Raw genomic sequence first — 8407 nt, 5'->3', positions numbered from 1 at the left:
AGCCACTATTGAAGAGATTTGCAAAGCTGCGACGTGGTCTTCAATCCACACATTCACATCTCATTACTGCCTTCAGCAGCATAGCTGACGCGACAGTTGGTTTGGGCAGTCGGTGCTGCAGTCTGTTTGAGGTTTAGAATCCAACTCCAACCCCCCTAGGCCCATTTTTATTCTGTTCCAGGCTGCACTCTCAGTTAGATGAGTTTTGTTTCATGTCAATCTTCGTTATATCCTTGCCGTTGCGAGGTTCAGTTGACCATTGTTTGTTGAGTGAGCCTGGTGGCTAGGGATACCCCACATGTGAGAATATTAGCCTGCTTGTCCTCGGAGAAAGAGTAGTTACTTACCTGTAGCAGGTGTTCTCCGAGGACAGCAGGCTATATATTCTCACAACCCTCCCACCTCCCCTTAGGAGTTGTATTCCTCTAATCTTTTGGATATAACTGAGGAACGTGTCCGCGCGGCAGGCGGGAAGAGGAGCGCGCGCATGCGCAGTGTGCCCGCCCGCACGACAAGGGACACTTAAAGATTTCAAGACTTTGCTAGAAAGTCCTCCGGGCCGACGTGATGTCACCCACATGTGAGAATATATAGCCTGCTGTCCTCGGAGAACACCTGCTACAGGTAAGTAACTACTCTCTATTAAACCTCCTTGTAAAGCCTTTTGTGTCAGCCCCGCAGAAAGCAAGTGTGAGTACGCTGAATATATCACATGGAAAAAGCCAAGGAGGTTTGGAAAAAGCTCTTTCGGATATGTTGCGATCTCCTCTGATGCAACTTCCTGTTTCTGGCAAGGCGGGATGTAGGGGCTACTGGGGCTGAAGTTGCGTGACGTACTATCATAGGGGACGGATCACCGGAAAAAGAAAGCTAGTGTGGGATTGTTAGTGGGCGGCCTCAGGACAGGAGTCAGGTCGGGTATGAGTTTGATCGGGGGTGGGGGATTGTTTGAGGGAGAGGTGGCGGCATATCGCGGACAAGGAGGAGAGTGGAAGATCAAGAGCAGAGATGGCAGATCATGCGGAGGGAAGAACGGTCCCCCGATCCCCGAATGCGTGTGAGGATGGGTACTCGGCGTGTGAGAGTGTGAGTACAGTTGAATGCATGTGTCAGACGTCTGATGTGTGTGACTTGGTATCTTATGGTTCTTACGAACAGAGAAGATGAGATGCGGCGTACGTTAACACATGCAGTTGTGTCCCCAAAGGACCGCCTACGCGAGCTGGAATATGATGATGCGCATCTTTGCACAGCTAGAGTCAGTATTTAGGAAGCTTCATAGCTGCCCCCATTGGTAGTGATAATTTGTAATTGAAATGCTGCCCGCTGTAGGTTATTGTTAGGATGTTTTTGTTTTTTTTTTCAAGGAGACATGGGGGTGGGGGGCGGGGCAAATCTAGGTAACGAAATGAATAGGTCGTTTCGGACCTGGGTAAATAAAAACGGATTTTCCGGATTTTAGGAACAGCCTTAAAAAAAAGTTGTTTTTTTTTCCCTACCGCTGCTGGTGTACATGGGGAGCAGTGTTGTCTGATGGCAAAATTTTTTTCAGCCCAAAAATGAGCTAATTTTTATTACTATTAATGTCAAGGTGAAACTCTCATAATCAGCATAATCATAATCAGCAACATCGTCATCATAATTATTATTATTTATTGCATTTGTTTCCCACATTATCCCACCTATTTGCAGGCTCATTGTGGCTTACATAGTTTTGTTATGACATTGTCATTCCAGAATATCAGATACAGTTAGTAGTGTGTAGAGATTAAGTAGGGAAGAAAGAGGAAGTGATTGGGCGGGTGATATTAGAAGTGGATTTTCATAACTAGTTGGGTTGGGAAGGTGAATTAGTGGAGCTGTTGGTTCTCTTTGTAGGCCTTGTTGAAGAAGTATGTCTTCAGAGATTTGCGAAAGTTATTTGTTTCGACACTTGATATCAGGTCTGTGGGTAGAGCATTCCATATGTGCGTGCTCGTGTAGGAGAAGGTAGTGGCATGCATCAGCTTGTATTTTAGTCCTTTACAGCTGGGGAAGTTCAAATTGAGAAATTTGCGGGATGTTCTTGTGGCGTTTCTGGGAGGTAGGTCCACTAGGTTCAGCATGTAGATTCGGGCGTCTGCGTGGATAATTTTGTGTACAATCATACATATCTTGAACGCAATGCGTTCTTTAAGTGGGAGCCAGTGCAGTTTTTCTCTTAGGGGTTTTGCACTTTCATATTTAGTTTTTCCAGATATGAGTCTGGCGGCAGTATTCTGGGCTGTTTGGAGTTTTTTGATAGTCTGTTCTTTGCAGCCCGCATATAGTGCGTTGCACTAATCCAGATGGCTTATCACCATTGACTGTACCAGGGTGCGGAAGACGTATCTCGGGAAGAATGGTTTTACTCTTTTGAGTTTCCACATGGGGTGGAACATCTTTTTCGTCGTGTTCTTCAGGTGGGTGTCGAGAGTGAGGTTTCAATCAATAGTGACTCCAAGAATTTTCAGGTTTTGTGAGACTGGAAGAGAGCAGTACGGTGTGCTTATGGTAGAGAAGTTTTTTGTGTTATGTTGGGAGGTGAGTACAAGGCGTGTTTTTTCTGCGTTAAGTTTTAGTTGGAATGCATCCGCCCAGGTGTGCATGATTTGGAGGCTTTGTTTGATCTCGTTGGTGATTTTATTTAGATCATATTTGAACGGAATGTAGATTGTGACATCGTCTGCATATATGTAAGGATTGAGGTTTTGATTGGCTAGCAGTTTGGCTAACGGTATCATCATTAGGTTGAATAAGGTTGGTGATAGGGGCGATCCTTGGGGTGATCTGTCCGCATTCGTTGTTACTTGGTATGATCTTGTGGTTAGGAATCCTTTAAGCCATTTGATTACTGTGCCTCCTACTCCGAAGTATTCTAGTATATGTAATAGTATTTCATGATTTACCATGTCGAAGGCACTGGACATGTCGAATTGTAGGACGAGTATGTTGTTACCAGTTGCGATTGCTTGTTTGAATGAGTTAACTGCGGCTACTAGAACAGTTTCTGTGCTGTGGTTTGTCCGGAATCCTGATTGAGATTCGTGCAGGATAATCATATTCAACATGTTATAAATAAGTAAATCACTAGAAACAATGACTGTTGAAGATGGCAAAAAATTTTTCAGCCCAAAAAAGACCTAATTTTTATTACTATTAATGTCAAGGTGAAGCTCTCATAATCAGCATAATCCATAATCAGCAACATCGTCATCATAATCAACATGTTATATAAATAAGTAAATCGCTAGAAACAATGAATGTTGAGCACCTGATTCTCATAACATGATGTCTGTTTCACTGGCCCTTTACCAGGAGAAAGAATATGTCTGCAGGAACGTAACCCCACTACTCTACCTTGAAAAGTTATTCCCTTATTATACTTACTCTGTGTACATTTGTATGCTGCACAAGCTGGTATGTTTGAAAATATAAGAAAATGCTAAACAATAAAGAACAGCGTTGATGCAGCAGCTCATCATAAGTTTGTTTGCTTTGTTTTGAGTGTATGCAGAACAATGACTGAGCAGGGGAGGGGAAACGCAGACTACCCAAATTGGCTTCAACTTTTTGATATCACGTGGTCCCGTCTCCTGTTTTCAGTATTGAAAACAGGAGATGGGACCGGATGAGGTCAACCTCCTTGCTCTCTAGCCCCAGGGTGGGTGGGTGCCGTCCTCAATCTTCCAAGTGGTCTAGTGGGGCAGGGAAGATCCCACTCTTTCCTGCTTGGCTACCCCACTAGACCACGAGTACTGAGGTATGTTTGGTGAGGGACTAGGATGGTGAGTGACACCAAGGCCAGGGATTCCTCCAATGGGGATTCCCCAATCCCCATGGTGGTGATGTCCTCGTTGGGCCCCTGTTCCTCTGCTCCTTCTCCCTCCTGCCACTGCATGGACCCTGACTCACCTGGTGTGCACACTTTCTTCTCCACTCTGGTGCTGGGTCCTCGTCCTGAAGATCTGCTCTTAGAGAGCTCAGCAGATAATCAGGCAGGGAGTAGGGACCCGCGGTATCACCAGCCAACATGATCAAGTAGAGACTGAGTTCTAGGAGACTTGGGACGGCATGGTGCCAAGTATTTAAAGCAGGCTAGATCCCGCCTCCCTTGCCATCCTATTAGTCAAATTTGACCAATAGGATTGGTGAGGGGAAAAATCCACCAACCTGCTGGCCCCCGCAGGAAAACAGTCCCAAACTACGGTACCCGTGGCTTTTGTATTTTTCCCCGCTGGGGCTCGCGTGAAACCTGGCAACCTTGGTGGGGAGTTTCCAGCGCTGATGTGCCTGTCTGTTCTCAGCCGGTCCTGCCTCCACACGTCATAATGGGTGTGACAAGCGGCTCTCAAGGAGGTTGCGTTTTTTGAAAATCATCTCTACTGAGGTTATTTCACAATACAATAGTACAACATTATATAGAGCCGAATTGTATTTGTTATTAACATGTATGCATACAACAAGGAACCAAGGTGTAACAGATGAGAGGAAACAATCTTACGTACAGATAAGTAATGTTCACATTTAACCATTTACGCTTCTGTTTACAAATTGGGGAAATTAACTTTCGAAAAATGTCTTCATATTTCCTAAATAGTAATACAGTATTCCACCATAAAATAGACAAGTTGGAATTACCTTTCCAACATTGAATAACCAATTTTAGAACTAAGGAGATAAGAAAATCAGAGAGGCTTCTTCATCTGAGAGAGAATAAGATATTAAAAGATTATTTGAAATAAGGGACTGCCTATGCGTGGTCCATCTGTAACAAGTCTAAAGCTGTTTCAGTTGGATAAGCAGTTCCTTAAAAGGTGGAAGAGAAGATTATTTTGTTTTGTTTTTTTACTTTTTGGACAACTTTTTAAATTTATTTGAAAGCTTCCCATATGTAGATATTGAATATTACTAAAACAACTTCAAAAATTATTGTAGCTGGTAGAAACAGCAATTATTATCACTGTATTTTGTGCTAATTTTTCTATACTGCTCTATACAATACAGATGGCCAAATTTCAGTGAGGATATCCTATTTCTTGATGGGTTCATCTTAACTGTTGTAATGTGCCTAGGGAAGCCTGGTGTTTTAAGATGATGGAATTTTTGAAATTAAATCGAAGTAGAATTAAACTCTCCTTTCGTTGGGTTACATGGGAATCACATCTTCATCTGTTTTGTAGATGTTTACATTTTAGATACACAAATGGATTCTGTTTTAGGCATGTTTCAGGGACAAGTGGTTTTATAAGTCAAAATAAAAATAAGAGAGAGGCCCTTAATGCAGTCCATTGGTTTTCTTATATTTTGTTCTTGTGATGACTTATACTGTACCAAAACTGAAAACTCTTATCTCTGGGCCCCTTTTACGAAGTTGCAGCAAAAGGGGGCCTGCGCTGGCGTCTGCACCTGTTTTTGATGTGTGGGTAAAAGGCAAGTCTTTGTTTTTTCCAGGAAATGGCTGTGTGGCAAGTGAGGTGCGTACGGCAAGTGAAACACTTTCTTCATGGACATTTCGGGGGAGCATTTATCGCCACCCATTGAGGTGGTGGTAAGGGCTCCCACACTAATCCAGTGGTAACTGGGCAGTGCGTGGTACTGCCCGATTACCACCGGGTACACACTGGCGCTACAAAAATAAAAATATATGGTTCGCTCTGGGGATGGGAACAACCGCCGGGCGGTACTTCCCTTTTAGCGAGCATTAAGCCCACCGCTGCTTTGTAAAAGGACCCCTCTATCTGGTTGATAATAAAAGGAGCTCATTGTAAACACTATCCACCCTAAAAGGTTGTTTTCTGGTTGTACGTGAGGAATTGTGATATTGAATAAATAAATGTAATCATTCATCCAAAGTTTATATAATCTTTTCAAGAAATCCAGTTAATCTTTTAACTTCTTAGTGGAACATAACCACAGAGGCATAGTATGGTTACATTTTCAATGTGATAATACTAGGTTCCAGCTAAGGAATAAGTTATTTTGAGTTAGTCTTCCCTGGACCAAACTTGCATTCCTTGTGCTATCACTATCCAGTGGGTAGGCAGGGTCTTTAAATGTGGAGGATAAAAAAAACATTTATATAACATATTATTCCAAGCAAAGTCGGGTTCAATGTGGCTTACATCAATTAGATGGATATGTCTAAACATTTAACTATGTTGAGATTAGCATATATATCCAACTGGGCATTTAAACATTTTTCCTTTAATGATGCCACATGTTCAGAAGTCATAGCCATAAATATAGGCAGTTATTCAAAGATTATCACAGGCATCCATCACATTACAAAAGTAAACAACTTCTACAGAGTACATCCAAAATTTAATTTTTACTTTCTTATTTCTATCTTCCAAAATTCCAGACAGCAGATGTACAGATCAGCAGGACCCAAAGCTCTCCAATACAAGTAAAGTCAAAAACGATACTAATTGTTCAACCACCCTTAAGATTCGCCTTTGGGTTTAAAAAGCAAAACCATGTGCAGGTAAGGTCTGGATAAACAAGTTAAAACAATCAAAGTTTAACCAAATGCCCCTAATATGTAATACATGGTAGCAATAATGAAACATTGATGGATTATTCACAGAGCAGGCAGCCTGAGCCAACAGATATATCACAGCAATCCACAAAGCAGAAGGAGCAAGCTTCCACATGCTATCTTTTTCTTTTGATGTAGGCACAGGAAAAAGTTTTTTTAAATGCTCCCAAATTTCAACCTAATTCGTGTTTAATGTATGATATAAATTAAACATCTGGGCTCCAAGTGGTGTTACTCAATACCCAAGGCCATAAGAAACATTACCAACTATCTTCAGTTCAGGAAAGCACTGAAGACCTACCTTTTCAAAAAAACTACAAAAGACTCTAATGTAATATACCATTTTTGAACTGTAAAACATTATTGTAATTTCGCCTAACTGTAAATTTGTAAACCACATTGAACCTAAACTTGTTTTTGGATAATAGTGCGAGTCAAGAATGCATAAATAAGTACTACTACTATTTATCATTTCTATAGCAGATAGAAACTGAATGTTGAGCACCTGATTCTCATAATATGGTCTGTTTTAGTGGTCCTTTACAAGGAGAAAAAAAATCTCTGTATGAAAATGACACACCAATTACAATTTATAACAAATTACTACTCTACCTATGAAAAGTTATTCTGTTATTATATTTCATGTGTGTACATCTGTATGCTGCACAAGTTGGCTTGTTTGAAAATATAAGTGAGGTTAAATAAAAATGCTACCAACAATAAAGAACAACAGCGTGGTTGCAGTAGCTCATTGGTTTGTTTGCTTTGTTTTGAGCGTACGCAGAATGACGGCTGTGCAGGGAAGGGGAAACAGATTGGCTTCAACGTTTTGTGACTTCATCTTCTGTTGTATCTAACCTCTTTGGAAGAAGCAAAGTGTAACAGAGGGAGGGGAATCTGTTGCATGCAGTGGGGGAGAGGTAAGAAGAGAGTGAGAGAGAATAAGCTGGCTTGTATTATTATTAACTAGTAAGGGGGAAAGTGAAGTTACCTACCTGTAAGGGGGGTTCTCCATGGACAGCAGGATAAGTCAGCCACACACTGGTGATGTCATCCGACGAGCCGGAAACGGATTCTGCTCCCAGAGCTCAAAGGAACCTTTTGAGCAGGTCCCTCTGAGCATGTGCAGTATGCACTATATATGTCCCTGTATGAGAATGTTGCCTCAGGTGTACCCAGCTGTGTTGCGTGGCATCATCCGTAGGGGAGGAGGAGGGTATGTGTGACTGACTTATCCTGCTGGCCACGGAGAACCCCTGTTACAGGTAAGTAACTTCATTTTCTACATAACAAGCAGGATGAGTCAGCCACACACTGGTGACTCCCCAGCTGCAGCCGAGAAGGGTAAGGTGTGTCCCCTTAAGAGGTTTTGATTGGGTGCCCGCTGTGCTGCTGAGGTAGGATGAGGCTGCGGGAAAGAGCATAATAAGAGACCACCAGTTGTTCAACATAAATTAGGCAGTTTTAACATTGCTTTTGACTCGTAACCACTTGTATCCACTTGCCTCTACCTACCCTCCTCTCTTCTTTCCTCTCGCCTCCACCTACCCTCCTCTCCTCTTTCCTCTACACATTAATTGATTTGTTTGCTTTATTTTTTGTCTACTAGATTGTAAGCTCTTTGAGTAGGGACTCTCTTTCTTCTATGTTTGTGCAGCGCTGCGTACGCTTTGTAGCGCTATAGAAATGCTAAATAGTAGTAGTAGTGGTAGTATTTAACCATTTAACATAAATTAGGCAGTTTTAACAACAGTTTAACTGTGATCTTTAAACAAAAGTTTTTTTGTTTTTTTTTTAACAGTGTAGCATTCAATTCTGCATGAGAATGAGTAGCAGGTCAACCTGTAC

General features: G+C 41.9%; 1 protein-coding gene across 3 annotated transcripts in view; it reads left to right on the top strand.

Moving 5' to 3' along the window:
* The first annotated feature begins 885 nt into the window (after positions 1-885).
* The window catches only part of CHST10 (carbohydrate sulfotransferase 10), a 115263-nt gene continuing 107741 nt past the window's right edge, over positions 886-8407 (top strand). For 2 of the 3 annotated variants that reach the window (XM_030201423.1, XM_030201420.1), the window contains exon 1: positions 886-1086. The gene's annotated coding sequence lies outside the window, so the exon portion shown is untranslated. Of the gene's footprint in view, positions 1087-6382; positions 6506-8407 lie in introns of all 3 variants that reach the window. The other variant, XM_030201421.1, reaches the window with a different exon arrangement.

Source organism: Microcaecilia unicolor, chromosome 4 (assembly GCF_901765095.1).
Source record: "Microcaecilia unicolor chromosome 4, aMicUni1.1, whole genome shotgun sequence".
NCBI classification, from domain to species: Eukaryota; Metazoa; Chordata; class Amphibia; order Gymnophiona; family Siphonopidae; genus Microcaecilia; species Microcaecilia unicolor.
Note: the sequence above shows the minus strand (reverse complement) of the source record. Positions and strands in the feature narration are given on the sequence as shown.